This window comes from Tenrec ecaudatus, chromosome 15 (assembly GCF_050624435.1).
Source record: "Tenrec ecaudatus isolate mTenEca1 chromosome 15, mTenEca1.hap1, whole genome shotgun sequence".
NCBI classification, from domain to species: Eukaryota; Metazoa; Chordata; class Mammalia; order Afrosoricida; family Tenrecidae; genus Tenrec; species Tenrec ecaudatus.
In genome coordinates, this window is record NC_134544.1 from 50,220,394 (window position 1) to 50,237,153 (window position 16,760).

The 16,760-nt window shown below is 48.4% G+C and overlaps 1 protein-coding gene across 2 annotated transcripts in view; it reads left to right on the forward strand.

The window, feature by feature from the left end:
* The window catches only part of KCTD1 (potassium channel tetramerization domain containing 1), a 132,297-nt gene that overhangs the window by 71,827 nt on the left and 43,710 nt on the right, over positions 1-16,760 (forward strand). The gene's annotated exons all lie outside the window — the stretch shown is intronic.

Consider the following 16,760-nt stretch of genomic DNA (forward strand, 5'->3'; position numbering starts at 1 on the left):
TTTCAGGCCCCAACTTTCAGTGTACAAAGTTGCACTGCAGTGAGGGACGAGGTTGACCTTGGGCCGGCTGACCTTGCCACTTGCTCAGTGGTTGTATGTGGTTCCCACCTGAGAAGAGAAAATCATTAGCAAAATATTCAGAGACCAGATTCGACCTTGTCATGCTGTGCTCCATGCCCCCAGAAGGCATGGCGATGCCCCTTGGCACGTTGCACAAGGCTGGGGCCCGGGCAGCGCATTGGGAGCACCTCGGCCCTTGGCTACAATAGCTACCGCCCATCTGCGCTTCTCCCCACTGGTGGCTCACAGCCAGGGGCGGAGAGTGTGCCCAGCACAACAGCAAACGCGTTCAGCATTCGCACTGCTTCTGCACAAAACATGACTCAGGGACTTGCACCCCCCCCCCACCCCGTCATGGAGAAAATTCAAAATAAGTCATTGTGAAAACATGCCTTCTCTGCCCTGTGCCTTAGAACCTACTCAGTGGCAGTTGCTTTCTGGTTTGTTAGTTTGTTTTTTATAATACCTATGCCTAAGGGCCCTGGTTACGTTTTGGGGTACTAGCCTGAAGCTTGTTGGTTTACAGTGTCAGCAACTCTTTCCAGGGCTGCTATGAATCGTAATCGACTCAGGAGCAGTGGGGTTGGGGTGTCTCTGCCTTAGGTTTTAAACAGACAGCCACTCCCGTTGCCTTACACACTCTGTCTGGCACATAACAGGTACTTCATCAATATTTATGTTTGCCTAGCATTCCTCCCCCAGGACCTGCAGCAACTCACGCTCCCACAGCTTGGCAATCAAATACTTTGAAACTTCAAGTGCTCAGGCGACTTCCAGATTTAGTCGCAGGCCTGGTCCAATTTGAACAGCAGAAATCCTACCCCCAACCCCTAACCCCCTGTTATTACTTTAAGGCAGAAACCGGAAAAGGTGTTGTGGGCCTACTTATCCTGAAAGGAAAAAGCGAGGAGCTGGGAGTAACCCAACCAAGGTGAAACCCAACACAGGGGGACCAGGTCGACAGAAGGCTGGCACCTGTGCCCTGGGCACTGACCTCTCCGACTTAGTACCTTGACCTCAGGGTCATCTCAAGGGACTTAAAAAAGCTGCCGGTCTCTAGGCCCCCCACCCAGAGCTTGGGTAAGCTGCAGCTTCATTAAGCATGCATGGGTGTGACCCACCTGCGTGTGGACCCCTGGTTTGGGAGCCACTGCACAGTCATGTGGGGACAGCAGCCTTTGTGATAGATGCCAGGGTGACTCACATGACTTGGGACGATGATTGCTCCTCTACTTGTGTCTGATCTGTTGGGCTGGATGGTGTCATTGAGCAGTGCCAAGGTCATTTCCTTTCAAGTATCTGGAAAAGGAATCTTCATTCCTTATCGCCGAACTTAAGTTCTTTAGCGCCTAGTTCCACTGATGGCAGAAGATTCTCGCTTTCGTTGTTCGGCGCTGCCCAGTCGGTTCCAACGCATAGCGAGCCCATCCGTGTACAAGGCAGTGAAGCACCACCCGGCCCCGCACCGTCCTCACTGCTGTTCTTCCGTTGAAGCCCACGGCGGCAGCCGCGGGGGCGAGGGTCTCCCTCTCCCAAACGTGATGTCCTTTTCCCAGGACTGGTATTTCCTGATAACAAGGCCCAAATACCTGAGACGTCTCGTCATCCTTGCCTCTAAGGAACATTCTGGTTGCACTTCTCCCGGGACAGATTGAGTTATGTTTTTGGTAAACACTTTAGGATATTCCTCCCATTTCCTTTCTCATTACCTCTCTTTACGGGTTATATAAAAATCAACCAGGCATACAAGACGGGGCTTTCTACTCCTGAAAAGAGTTAAAGTCTCAAACTCACAGGATCAGTTCCACCCTGTCCTAATGGGACACTATGAGTCAGAGTGGACTCAATGGCAGTGAGTTTGTATTTTGTGTGTATTAGTCTGGGTACTTTAGAGAAACAAATCCACAGAAACTCATGTCTAAGAGAGAGTTTTATATAAAGGGTAAGTGCGCATCAAGGAAACATCCCAACCCAGTGCTGCCCAAGACCACAAGTCCAACATTAACCCATATGTCCAACACCAATCCACAAAGTCTGCCTCCATCTCACAAATCAGACACAATGAGGCCAACAGTAGGAGGAAAGCGGAGTCAGTGAACGTGTAAGCATCTCAGTGCTGGTAGGGTTCTCCACACGGCTGCTCCAGCACCCAGGGCTGCATCGGGGTAGGTCCATGCAGCTTCTCCTCGGGGATGTCTTACAGGAAGTGAGCCTTGCCAGCTGAAGCAGGGAACTGGCTAAGGCAGCTGCACCCTGGTCCAACCATCACAAAGTAAGAGACCCAAGAACTAGAAAGGCGAGGCTCACCAATCCATTGATCCCTCTGCCCTTAAATTAACCCCACATGTGTTTATCAGCCAGGTTGGCAAAATGAACTTTAACTATCTCAGCGAGGCAGTACTAAAGAGTACATCTATTCTGTATCAGGCTTGATTCAGTATTTACACCCATTGCGAGCGTAGCAGCTGTTTTGCACGGTGTACATCATTGAAGTTTGCTGTGCTCTGTGGTCCTATTTCCGGTCTTCAGGTCTCTTCGCCCCATCTGGGACCACAAGCCTCTTCAAAGACCCCTGCCTATTAAGTCTTCTTCGTGTTCCCCTTGGGCACTTGTGAAATTGTTGAAGGACGTCCTACATTTGTCAGCCCTTCCAAAGTTCTTCTAAGGCAGGGGTGGGGAGCTGCTTTTTTTTTTTTCTGCCCAGGGCCATCTGGATTGTGATAGCAACATTCATGGGCCATCCTGGTCAGCCATTTAATGAGCTCACCCCTGGTGGGAAGGCCTGAGGTGCTGCTCTTTGGTGAGGCCTGTGATGTTCGCTAGAGCCGCTGCTGATGCCGAAGGCCAGGCGCCCCCAACCTTTTTCTAAGGCAATAAGCAGTCCCTACCCCAATCTCCATGGCATACAATGATAACCAAGTTCCCATTGGCTCTGTGCGTTATTTATAAAAGCATACTCTCATGGTTTCTCTTCTCAATACAAGAAATTGCACTGATAGTCAACAGTGTGACTCACTCATTTAGAAAACGAGTAGGAATTTCAGAGAGATTCACGTTAAGACAAGATTGGTATATGAAAAATGTGCTCTACTTTCCTGTGTTCTTGAGGACAATTCTGATGTCCATCCATTTAAAAAGGACTTGAAAATGTAAATGTTTTGTTGTTGTTGTTGTTGTTAATTTCCTTTGTAACCCAGCTCAGGAACCTCATGGGACTCATTCACGGACAGACAGGGGCTTCCCCAAGACCTGCCATTTCTGTGAGCTACGCCACTGTGACTCTGGCTTATGCGCCCGAGAGCTTCCCCATGACAAAGGAGAACCAACAGTCAGACACCCTGTGGGTGAATGTCCCGTAGACAGGGACAGCGGGCCCACACGGCGAGCCAGGGGGCAGCAGGCCTTGTGGTACCTATCTGAGATCATCTTCCTTCACCAAGGCTGCTTAGCACTCCTTAGCCCACTACTCTGAAAGCAAGGGTGTGCCATGCTGGGTGAGTCCTGGCTGGCACAGGACAAGGTACAAACAGAAGCATTTACTTACAGCCTCCAAAGTAAACGAAATCGACACAGTATTTTCACCGGAAGTGCGAGGACTTAAAAATATACATAAATCAGCCTGCGGTAAGCAGTGTCACCGCAGAGAGTGCCACTAAGAAATACTATTTGGAGTCTGCTAAGCACATGCAGGCCCTCTGCTGAAAGTGGAGGGGTGTTAGTGGAAGACTCGGCTCCGGCCTATCTGCCAGGCACCGTACTCTGTTCTCATTATGTAGGCAGACAATTAAAATGCCTCTACCTTCCATTACAAGTGAAGGATGTACATGTACAGCCCCCAGTGCACGAATCCATGCCACAGAAGGTCCGCTTGGGCAATGCTGTCCTGATATCCATCTGCTATAGTTTATTGTGCCAGCCTGGCCGATAAACACAAGTAGGATTAACTGAAGGGCAGAGGGATAAATGGCTCGGTGAGCCTCACCTTGGTTGTTCTGTGCCTCAGTTTAAAGGGGTACACTACCTGTGGGATGCCTAGCCTGTGGACTGTGTCGCTGTAAGTTGAAGTCCCTTTAAGCCCACACGATTGGAATGTTCATCTCTGGAAATGGGGACTGACAGTTGATGACAGTTGGGGACCTGCCTTGCTGTTTGCTGCCTGGGTATATATAGCCCAGCTCTCTCTACAGAAGGGAACTGGCACCTGGCAGCTCTCAAAACTTGAAGGACTGCTAGTGTCTCACTGCTTTAAAATTTAACTGTTAATTTCTTGTATTATCTATCTGTATATTATTTAACGGTTTATTTCTTGAATTATATATCTATCTTTATAAATTTATATATAATTACTAGCAATCTGGTTTGTCTCTCTAGAGAACCCTGTCCAACACACCATCCGAGAGGCGGGGAGGTAGGGCTTGTTTGGGTGCCAGAAGCCGGGACGCTGTCAAGTCAGCAGCATCCTGGCAGCCTTGCCTCCGCTCCCCCTGCTGCTGTGGCTTGGTAACAGCGTACCCCCACCCCATCCCCGCCCGCCACCTTGCAGGTCTGGGCCCGGGCAGTGTAGCATCTGAGCAACTCAGAGCTTTGTCCACTGAGCCGGGCCCCTCTGGACTTGCGATTTCAGAGCCAGGTCAGCTTGAGCGGTGGTGAGTTTCATATACGTGGATCGAATGTCTACACAGACATGGTGTATATAACATGGTGTTTGCACAAGGTCCAGATCACGTCCTGGCTCACAGACTGTTAAGGGATGATAACCTCTATTCTGCTTCTGAAAGAATGCTCTCAAGATGCCCGTGCGCCCAACAATAGCAACAGTTCATCCCCAGCAGCAAGTGGGAGGGAGCAGCCCACCTTCCCCGCTGCCCCTTCCCAGTGGGCTCAGCTGGTCCTGGTGGCAGAGTGAGGCCAGGCCCCTGAAACAGTCCTGTAGACTCTGCGAAGTGAACTCTTTTTTGCCTCATATATTTATCTCCCCAAGGCAGACACCCCGCACCCCCCAACCCCAATTGCAAGGGAGTATTAGCAACACATGTTCTGCCCCATAATCGTATCCACCCTCAGCTGGGCTGCCCGAACTTGATGGAGACGTCGCACCACTAGAAATGTCGCAGTCCCTACGATGGCCGTGCCCAGTGCAGGAATGCCGCCTGTGTGTCAGCCTCCTTCCTAATGACGTGGCTGGTTATCTTCCTTGGTGGTAACGAGGAGGGAGGGTTTTATGTTTTTTGTTTTCTAACTCTTGTGCAGCGTCCCTTCTTGTGCTCCCCACGTCCTGAAGATGAATTGCAACTGTGCTAAAGCACCACTTCCACACGGGGCAGCCGGTGCCCGGCGGGGAGGGCTTCATACCTGAAGGCGGAGGTTGGGCTGCCCGGACTTGTTTCCCACATTTGAGTCCAATCTGTTCCGCAGCTTCCACCCAACCTCACTAGGCTGGGCCAGGCCCTAGTGGTCTTCAACCCAAACCCAGACTCCCTGCCCTGAGTCGATTCCCACCCACAGCCATCTGCCCCAGGGAGTTTCTGAGACTGAAACTCTGTACGGGAGTAGAAAAACCCGTCTTACTCCCAGGGCACCTGCTACCCCTCCAGAACCCTTTTTTTTTTTTTTCTTCTTAGAAACTGGCTAGATCGTTCTAAGGGTAAAGGAATTACTAGCATTTACCTTTCATTAAAAAAAAAAAAAGAAAAAATCCATCTAAGTCTCAGAGCAGTACAGTTGACATAAAAGAAAAAAGGGGTACCCCCTCAATCCCCTAAGGAACAGACTAAAACCCAATATCACCATTCTAATGACACGTCGTCCAAGGAGCAAGGCGGCCTTAATGGATGGGATCAGAGAAAACTGCTGGACCTAGTACAAAGGGTGGATACAGGTGTAGCAATCAAGCCGGCCTTGGACCAAGGAGAACCCAGCCCCCTTCGCCTGGCTCTGCGGCTCTGATGGTTGCACCAGTGCAGACAGGGTCCGTGCTTACAGGTGCCTGGCTGACCGGGCTCTTTTGCGGTCCACTGTGCAGATTTTAAGTAGTTACTTGAAAACTGTTCTTGGGCTTCAGTCCACTTCCTCTCACTCAGGAGTTCCAGATGATAAATGACGGGGACAAGTTGCGGGAAGCAATGGTATTCAGCGATGACTAACCCTTTTCAGCTTTGGTATATGATCATCCGCCCCAACCCACTGCATCCCCCCACCCCCAAAATAAAGAGAGAAAAATTCTTCCTATTGGCTGGGAAGTGCGTGTTTCTGTCAGGCTTGGCTCTCGTTGGTTGCATCGGGGATAGGGAGACCTACCTGTAGGACGGTATGTCCTCCCCCCAGTGTGCCCGCAGACACATTGTTGAACTATGACAAAGCGAGCCTAAGACCCAGAAGGGCGTAGAGTGTTGCACAAGACCCACCCCGACAGACAAGGCATTGTGGCCGTGGCCCAGCCTGAGGCAGGGTGCTGTTAGCAGCTTAGCTCCAGAGTTCCCGGCGGCACGCACCTGCGAGTGTTGTCTTTGAATGGAGAGCTCCTCTCTCAACTTCACGTTTCTCACGTGTCGTTTTGATTTGGTGACTCTTTCAGCAGTCTTACGCCATCAACCAGGAACTCTCAGCTTTGCAGTAAAAAGCTGATGCCAGATGCGTTTGGTCTGTTGTGAGATGAAGATACCATCATTAGACTTAAAAAAAAAAAAGATAATGCGGGCACTTTGCTAAGGGCACTTTATAATCTAGACAAGGAGCCTTCACAAGGCGCATGGGAAAACTCGCTTCTTTTAGTTTTACGTTTTCCACCAACTGTTTGATGGCCCCTCCATATTCTTTCAAATGTCTCTGATACTGCTGAAGCTGTGTGAATGTGACTCATGCCCCGTTCCCAGCTTGCTTCCCCTTTTTGAAAGAGGTAGAAGGGATGTTTCTGAAGCTGTCTCCTCCCTGTGGGTGCATCCTGCTGAAGCCCAGGCCTGAGCGTGGCTTTCAGCTTCCTAGTCAACTCTGAGTTTACACAGCGACAGGGTCCTCCCTCCATTTTCAATGGCCCCCTCACTAGCGATGCTTTTAAGTATCTGAATGGTACTTGAAATCAATAGGAGTCCCTCGGCAGTGCACACAAGTGACACACTCAGCTGAAAGTTGCCAGCTCAGACCCACCCGTAGACGCCACGCAAGAAAGGCCTGGCATTCTGCTGCTAAAAGCATATGGCGCACTGCCTACTCAACAACACGCAGGATCTCCCTGCATCGGGATCCACTTTGTTGGTCGCTGGTTTGTGTTTCTCTGGTTCTGAGGCCAGTAGTGAAAGTTCCTGCCGGGGGCTGGGGGTAGGGTGGTGGTGGTGAGAGCGGGGAGGGTCAGGGCAGGAAGTACACACAAGAGAAGAAGGGAAACGGGGTAGACTGAGCTCTTCCACACATCATCTACTAGGCTTTCAGAAACCTCTTAGTCAAGCCCTACGTGGATTCTGTGTATTTGTGCTGTTCTGTCTCTCTCTTTCTGGTAACCCCTATGCTAAAGCCTCTGGTTTCCCACTTATGGTTACCAAGCAAAAGATGTGACTACTCCCCCGGCCGCTGCTATTTGCTGGCTCTCCCAAGTGGGAGAAATTGTTAGATTGAAAATAGAAACAGCTGGCTTGGCCCGCGTCTTCGCGCATATAATTAATAAGACGCCCTCATTTGAAGTGGTTGCTCTAAAGATTTTAAGAGGATTCCAGTAGTCTGGAACAGTGAGGAACCAAGGAAATGTGGGCCAGCTCCACTCCACATCCTGTTCCCATTGGCAAGCACGACGCGGGACCCAGAGGGGAGGGGCCACCTGGAGAGCAGCTCTCGCCGGGCCTGAGTGGGCTGGGGTCTACTCCATTTATGACAGGCTTGCTGACCTGATTGGAAGAAGTGGACCACTTCATCAAACAGTGGGTTTGATGCCGGTGGGTAGCATGTCGAGCTACTGTTCGAGAGGTTGGATGTTCCAGTCCAACCAGAGGTGCCTCAGAAGAAAGGCCTGGTGACCTGTCTCTGAAAAAGCAGCCCTTGAAAAGCAGCCCTATGGGCTACAGTTCTACTGTGACCCATGTGGGGTCACCACGTTAGAGCAACTGCTGGAGTGGAAGCCCGCAGTGTCAAGGTTGGGGAGACTCGGGAGCCCAGGAACAAGAGAGAGGCTCCAGGGGGCACTACCTCATCAGGCATTCGCTCCGTCTTAAGAGATTTGAGTGTGACCGCAAGGGAAGGAAAGATGGTTGGAACAGTCAGGGCAAGGAAGGAGCTGGGAGCTCTGGGGCAAGAACAGCCTCGAACACAGGCTTCCCCTCTCTCTCCAAGAAAAGGAAACGAGGCAGCTCAGGGGCGACCGGCATGAGATGGTCCTGTGACTGTCCAACAAGTCACGTCAAGCTCTCCCCTGTACCACTTCACTGAGTTGTTGAGAAGGACTGAGTCACATAACCCATACCGTTGGCTCACGGAGTTTGCCGCACACCAACTCTTCATCAGTGCGCGTGACTGCGCCCATTTCCGTTTCTCTGACTAGCAATTACGATTGTAACGTGGGAAGTCTATCCTGGGGTTTTAAATGGTGAGAGAAGCGGCTCAGGAGTTTGTCAAAAATACCTCCAAATGCAGAGCAGATTGTTGGCAGGCGGGTGGGGGTGGTCTGCGGGGGCAGGCTCGCATACATATGGGCACGCACGCTTGCCCACATACAAAGCAAGGGAAAGTCTACACAGAAGCCATTTTTCAGCTCAAAGCACCAAATGGAGCTTCCAAGGAAGAGTGTGATGATCGGATGCTGGACTGATCTTAGGAAATTAGCCGCTTGCCCTAGAAGTTATTTTTAAACAGACAACTTGCTCGCACCAAGGAGCAGGAGCAGGTGATTTGAAAGATTTTCTTCCAATTCAAGCTCAGCAGATCACTAAGGGCAGGGTAATTACATAATACTGAGAATCGTACCTAGCCAAGTCGTCCTATATTTTTGAGGGGGGGGGGGAGGAAGAGGAGGGAGTTATTCTCTAACATTCCGTAAATGCCGACTTTGCCCCATGCCTGGAACTTGGAGAGCACTCGGTGTCTCGGTTAGCTAGTGCTGCAGTAACAAACACGACACCCGGATGGCGTTCCTAAGAATGAATGTGTTCTTTCACAGTACAGGAGGGTAGACGTCAGGGCAGCAACTCCACAAGGCTTGCTTGCTCTCTCGGCCAGCGGTGGGCATAGGTCGTTCCTCGGGTCCTTGCAGAGCTCCATGTGGGTTGGCATCAAGCTTTCCCTGGGCTAGGAGGTTCTAAACTCAGGGACTCAGACTCCGAAGGATGTGCTCTGCTCCTGGCACTTCTTTCTTGGTGGCATTAAGGTCCCTTTCACCTCTGCTCACTTACTTAATCTCCCTACCCATCACCCCTTTCGTAATGAGCTGTTTATTGTGAATTAGGTGGAAGGATTTACATTCCAGACCATCCACTCTGCACTCCACAGCTTAAACCACTCATGGACTCCCCTCCCCGCCCCATCCCACCCACAGTACAGTCTGACCCACTTCACCCAAGGCAGGACCTGCCGACCCTCCAATCCAATTCCATCCCTGCCCTTTGGCATGCAAATCTTTAATCTTGGCTTCTAGCCTTCTAATAGTGGTCTCATACAGTGTTTACCCCCTTCACGGCCAACTGACTTCACTCAGCGTGTTCTCCGAGTCCTTCTGTGTCATGAGGGGTTGTGTGTCCTGCATAGGAGTCCGTTGTTTGTATGTAGCAAAGCTTCGGTATCCGTTCTTCCCACTGTTGTAAGCATGCATAAGTCTACTTGTGTTATGGCTCCTTAGGGTAGGTAGCCAGCGAGGTATTGCTGGATGTACGGACGTTCTGTTCCCAGATGTTGGAGGTAGCACTGAATCTCTAAAGCCCATGTGCACGAGTATGAGTCCCCATCATCTCTCACACCCCCTCTGCCACTTGTTGTTTTCTGATTGTTTGAAGTGGGCTCTCGTTGTCCACGGAAAGTGTATGTCGCATGGTCGCTTTGATTTGCATCTCCTGGAGGGCTGATGATCATGTGCAGTTTGTCATGTTTGTTAACCATTTAGATGTCATTTTTACAGAGTTGTTCATGTCCTTAGTCCAATTCAAATTGGTTGTTTGTTGTTTTGGGGTTTTTGGTTTTTTTTTTTTTGCTTATTTAGGTATTGTAGTTTTCTATATCTTTTAGAGATAGTTCCTGTCCTTTGTGCCAGAGTTAAAGATTTTTTTTCCCCCAATCCACATTTATCTCTTTACTCTTTTGATGAAGTCTTGCAATGCGCATCTGTGTCTTTATTTCTGTGGGTCCCTGTCTTCTATTTTGGCTTCTGTGTGTGCTGTCGTCAATAAATTTGATAGGCCCCCTGTGCCCTGCAGTAGGGTCCTGCCGTTTGTCCGGATTTTCACACTGATGATTTTATAGCTCTGGGGTTTACATTTGGTCTTTGCTCTGTCATGACGTTGTCTGGTACCTAGGACGAGGTACCAGTCCTATTTCCTCCTTCTGTAGAGGGAAATCCCCATTTTGCCAGCACCATTTGTTGATGAGACTGTCTCTCCCCTGTTTAATGGTTTTTTGGCCTTTTGTTGAAGGTTAGTTATCTGTGTGGATGGATGAGTTTATAATCCCTTTTATCTCTCAAAAGAGATTGATGCAAAATACAACCTAATCCTATGGATTCCATCTTTGCTTATTACATAACTACCCCTGAGCCTGCCTCATTAACATCATAGAGGTGCAAGGATTCCCAACCCATAAAGATAATTACATCAGATCACACAATAGAGAGTAAACACTTAATACTGGGAATCATGGCCTAACCAAGTTGCTACATATTTGGGGGGTGGGGGCGGGGTGGAAGGGACAGACAAGTCAATCCATAGCCTACAGGAGTGTAACTCTTTTTAGGTACCCCCTTATTCATCACACGAATCCATTGAGCTACATATTACCCTATTTTACAGATGAAGGAATCAAAAGTCCAAAGTGATTTGGTCTCAAAGACAGGAACAGTGGGTGAGGGGTGACGGAGGATGATGTAAGATATGAAAATAATTATCTATAACTTATCAAGGGTTCGTGAGGGAGGGCGGGCGGAGGGGGGAGAAATGGGGAGCTGATATCAGGGCCTCAAGTGGGAAGAGAATGCTTTAAAAATGATGATGGCAGTGTATGTGCAAATGCGCTTGACACAATGGAGGAATGTATGAATTTTGATAAGAGATCTAAGAGCCCCCATTAAAAGTATTTCATTTAAAAAAATTTTTAAAGACAGTAAAGCCAGGATTCAAACCCAGGTCTTCAGGCCTTCAAGTCTTGAGCTGAGCATGCCAAAACTCCCACAGGCAGTGCTAAAAGCAAAACTCCTGTCAGCAGTGGTGTCTAGATGCTCAATGGGGCTGGGCGAGATGCTTCTCCAGCTGTCTGCTCTTCACCCCCACCTCCTTTCTGGCCTCATTGGCTTTGGCCCAGCCATCTCCTCTGCCTGGAGTCTATTCCAAGCCACTGTGCCCATCTCCTTACTCCTACCCATCCTTAAAGTCCTGCACAGGCACTGCCTCCTACAGGAAGCCTTCCCTGCCTGCTGGGTAGGTCCCTTTCCGTATCTTTCCATAACATCCAGGGTACTGTATCAAGCTCATTTTCAGAGACCCGGCAGAGCTCTGAGAGCACTGTAGAAGCTCAAGACTTGGAGGTTTAGCTATATGAATTGTGCTTTGGGAGGGGAGTATTATTACTTTAGGTTTATTTTTTTTTCATTGTAAACAGACCTCCTTGTTTTCAAGAATTCTTTTAGGTGGTCTTTGGAGACCCTGTGGTATTTAGTGGCCCCTTGAGTCACCCTGAGCGTCCACGGGGCCATCAATGTCACCCTCAGTGGTCACTCCAAAACTCTGACTTCTGGAATGTGAGCTGTGCTCAGACTCTTCTGGGTATTTTCAGCTTGCCTTTCCTCCCTCCCCTACTTCCTTCAGCTCTGGGTTCCATTTAAGAAAAGGATGCTGCCTCGAGGAACAGCTACTGGAAGCTTAGCTTCCCCATAAGCAGATGAGCATTTGTTTCATTTTTCCTGAGAAGGTATTTTATCCCTTCTCTTAAATTACTTCCATCCACTTCTTTAACAAGCTCTGAATTAATTTTTATCTGTGCTCATAAAATAAAGATGGAATTTCCCAAGCCTGAAAACTTTAAAGAACTATATTCCTAGAATTTTTAGCAGTCAAAATACTTCAAGCAAATTAAATGCTACTTGTGGCAATTCAGACTTGTAAAATGCTAAATTTACAACAATATCCAGCATAGCATTCTTTTTCTTTAAAAAAATTAAAGAAAAGTCTTCTTATTGTGGGCACTTAAAGATACAGGCAAGAATATGGAATATTGGGGAGAAAAAAAATGGTGTTAACAAACCCAGGGACAAGGAAACAACAAGTGATCCAAATTGGTGGTGAGGAGGGCGTGGGAGGCCTTGTATGGCATGAACAAGGGTAATGCAACAAAGAGGAATTGCTGAAACCCTGGTGGGGACTAAGCATGATAGTGGGACAGGAGAAAAGTCAAGGGAAATAGAGGAAAGAGCTGGGAGGCAAAGGGCATTTATAGAGGCCTAGATAAAGACATGTATATATGCAAATGTATTTATATATGAGGATGGGGAAATAGACCTATGTGCATATATTTATAGGTTTAGTATTAAGGTAACAGATGGACATTGGGTCTCCACTCAATGCAAGAATATTTTCTTCTTTTAAATGGACGTTCTGTGATGCTCACCTTCCCAACACAACAGCTGAAGACAAACATGTGCATAAGCAAATGTAGTGAAGAAAGCTGATGGTGCCCAGCTATAAAAATATATAGCATCTGGGATCTGAAAAGTTTGAAGGTAAATAAGCAGCCATGTAGCTCAGAAGCAACAAAGCCCACATGGAAGAAGCACACCAGCCTGTGCGATCCCGAGGTGTCTATGGAATCAGGTTTCAGGCATCATCAGAACAAAAAGTCTTACCATAGTGAATGAGAGAGGGGAAGTATAGAGTGGAGACCCAAAGCCCATTTGTAGGCCTCTGGAGATCCCCTTGCAGAGGGGTCTTGGGAAGGAGACAAGCCAGTCAGGGTGCGATGTAGCAACAATGAAAAATGCAACTTTCCTCTAGCTCCTAAATGCTTCCCCCCCCCCCCCCCGCCTCCACCCCCCCAACCACTATCATGATCCGAATTTTCCCTTGCAAGTCTGGCTAGACCAGAGGATGTACACTGGTACAGATAGGAACTGGAAACACAGAGAATCCAGGGCAGATGATCCCTTCAGGACCAGCAGTGTGAGTGGTGATACTGGGAGGGCAGAGGAAGAGTAGGTTGGGAAAGGGGGAACTGATTACAAGGATCTACATGTGACCTCCTCCCTGGGGGATGGACAACAGAAAAGTGGGTGAAGGAAGACATCAGATAGGGCAAGATATGACAAAATAATAATTTATAAATTATCAAGGGTTCATGAGGGAAGGGTAGTGGGGAGGGAGGGGGAAAATGAGGACCTGATGCCAGGGGCTTAAGTGGAGAGCAAATGTTTTGAGAATGATGAGGGCAATGAATGTTCAAATGCGCTTTATACAATTTATATATGTGTGGATTGTGATAAGAGTTGTATGAGCCCCTAATAAAACGATATTTTAAAAAGAAAAGCAAAGAAAATACCATAACTTTAGTCAGGGATGATAAGCCCTGGTGGTATAGTGGTTACACATTGGGCTGTTAACCTCAAGGTCAACAGTTTGAAACCACCAGCTGCTCCCAGAGAGAAAGATGAGCCTTTCTACTCCTGTACAGAATGACAGCCTCACAAACCCACAGGAGCAGGTCTACCCTGTCCTAGAGGGTCACTATGAGTCAGCATCAATACCAAGGCAAAAATTTTGGTTTTAGTTTTAGATCAGGTGCACCTTAGTCCTCAAAGTAATATCTTTGCTTTTTCAATGCAAAGATTACAGTGTAGAAAATTCTATGGGACCGTTCTACTCTGTCATCTAAGGTCCTTATGAGTTGAAATCAACTCAACCACAGTTCATTGCAACTACTGATTCAATCTCCAGGATGGCTCCAGTCTTGCCCTTATTGCTTTGATTAGAATGCCATGAACCAATCTTGTAAGCTATCTGAGTAACAAAATGCATGTGCTCAAATCATGGTCCTGCTCCTGCTGTTGTAGGCCCACTAGTAACTGCGATGTATTGATCTGCCACAAAGCATGAATTTGTGACCGTTTTCTTTGTCCCATACCTTATTTAGCTAGTGTCCTGGCTATAAATCCTTGGACGCCACTACGGCCTCCCTCCTCCCAGTGATGTATCTGTGTCTTTGTGTTGTCTTTGTCCCTTTAAGACTTAATAAATGCTCCCCGGAAATGACAAAACAGAATATTGAATACTAAATATTGAGCCCTTATGTGTCCAAAACTGTTTGACACCAGTCTGGCTGCGATAGTTTATTGTGCCAGCCTGGCCGACAAACACAAGTAGGATTAATTGAAGGGCGAAGGGATAAATGGCTCGGTGAGCCTCGCCTTGCTTATTCTGTGCCTCAGTTTAAAGGGGTACACTACCTGTGGGGTGCCTAGCCTGTGGACTGTGTCGCTGTAAGTTGAGGTCCCTTTAATCCCACACGATTGGAATGTTCATCTCTGGAGCTGGGGACCGACAGTTGATGACAGTTGGTGACCTGCCTTGCTGTTTGCTGCCTGGATATATATAGCCCAGCTCTCTCTACAGAAGGGGACTGGCAACTGGCAGCTCTCAAGCCTTAAAAGACTGCTAGTGTCTCACTGCTCTATAATTTAACTGTTAATTCCTTGTATTATCTATCTGTATATAATTTAACGGTTCATTTCTTGTATTATATATCTATCTTTATAAATGTATTTATATATAATTACTAGCGATCTGGTTTGTCTCTCTGGAGAGCCCCGTCCAGCACACTGGCTTTGCTCTTCTTTCTGTGCACTGGGTTTCTTTGCTCTCCCGCGCAACAGGGAAGAAGGGAAGGCATGCGCTGGGCACGGGGTGCGCTCCTGTGTCTGCAGCCTGCACGCCATCTCCTTGCCCTGCTCGGCTGAGGGCAGGTTCCTCCAGAGTTCAAGCCCCACACAACACCCACACATGCACACATATGTCTCACACACTCCAATACAAGGGGGCTTCAAACGCCCATGGCAAAAAGTCCATTGCGATTTTCCTATGAACTTTCTGAAGCCTACACACACACACACACACACACACATGGCATGCACACACATGGCATGTACACAGCGTATGTGCACCACACACATATTAGCCCACACATACACACAACTGTGCAAGCCTAAACCCAGCGCTCTTCCAACGTGGCCATCTCTGGGAAATCTCAGGTACTAGAGCGGACACATGGTGGGGAATCCCAGTTAGCAGGTGGAATAGGAAGGCAGTTCTTGGAGACCTGATGCCTGAGAAAGCCCCTTGGCCTCATGACTCTCTGAGGCACAGCTCACGGGACCCAGGCTGGGGAAATGCCGGAGAGGAACGAAAATCTTGCCCTCTGCCAGGCACAGAAAGCACACAGCGTTCCAGTGGTACCGAAATAACAGGCACTTCAATAAAACTGTCACAGCTAAATAAAAAAATTTTTTTAAAGAGCACTCAAAAAGAACACTTTAATTAAAATTTTGGTTTTTAACTTTTTAATTTTTAAAGTTTAATTTTTAAAAGTTAAAATGTTAAAGTATGAAGTTGACAGTGTTTGCAAAACAGTGCTGCATTCAATAGAAAAGTACACTTTAATGCCGTTTTGTTTTAAATGCCCCATTGAGTGGTGGGCGCATGGCAGATGGTTTTTCTGGTTTCTGGCTTCTTCATCAGCTGTGGTTGCCTTGGGTGTCACCAGCAGTTACACACTCAGCTACTCATCCGAAAGTGGACCCTTTGCACCCACTCGGAGGTGCTGCAGCAGAAAGGCCTGGTGATCGACTTCCCCAAAGTCGGCCTCCAAGAATCCTTTGGAGCACAGCTCACTGTGACACTGCATGGCCTCCCCATGAGTTAGAATCAGCTGGACAGCAATTGGTTTATTCTCTGTACTTGTAGAATTTGCAACAATGAGTAGATAAAATTCTTATAATTTAAAAACGCCCCCTGCCCCCTTCCAAAAAAAGGGGTGAGGGAGGGTTAGAAGGAGGTAACTTGGGAATTGCCTTCACATCCAGCACAGTAAACCTGGACCAGAACCTAAATGGAGTCTTCTCATCAAGCCCAAACAGTATTTCCTATGACTTAGAGGTCCAGAGATTAAAAAAAAAAAGGACATTTCTTGGTGGAGGAGAGCTAAGTAGGTAAAAGCCCATGTCCTGCCCCTTTCTCCCCCTCTGCTCCCTAGGCTGTCCTTGGCACTTCATTCCCAACCCCAGCCCTGGACAGCGTCTTCCCCACCCTCCTGGACAAGGCCACCCTTCAGCCAGCGCAGAGAAGCTCCGGGAACCACCTCCCTCCCTGTGTAATTACCATGCAGGCCCCGGCTTTGGTTAGTTGAAAGGATTAATCTGCTTCCCTGGGAGTGGAACGGGGCCTGGTGTGGTGTTATACACCACCGGGCTCACCAGAAGGGAGGGAGGAGGGGACGCGCGGGGCCTCAGGGCAGAAGGCACCTTTAAGCATGTTGGCCAA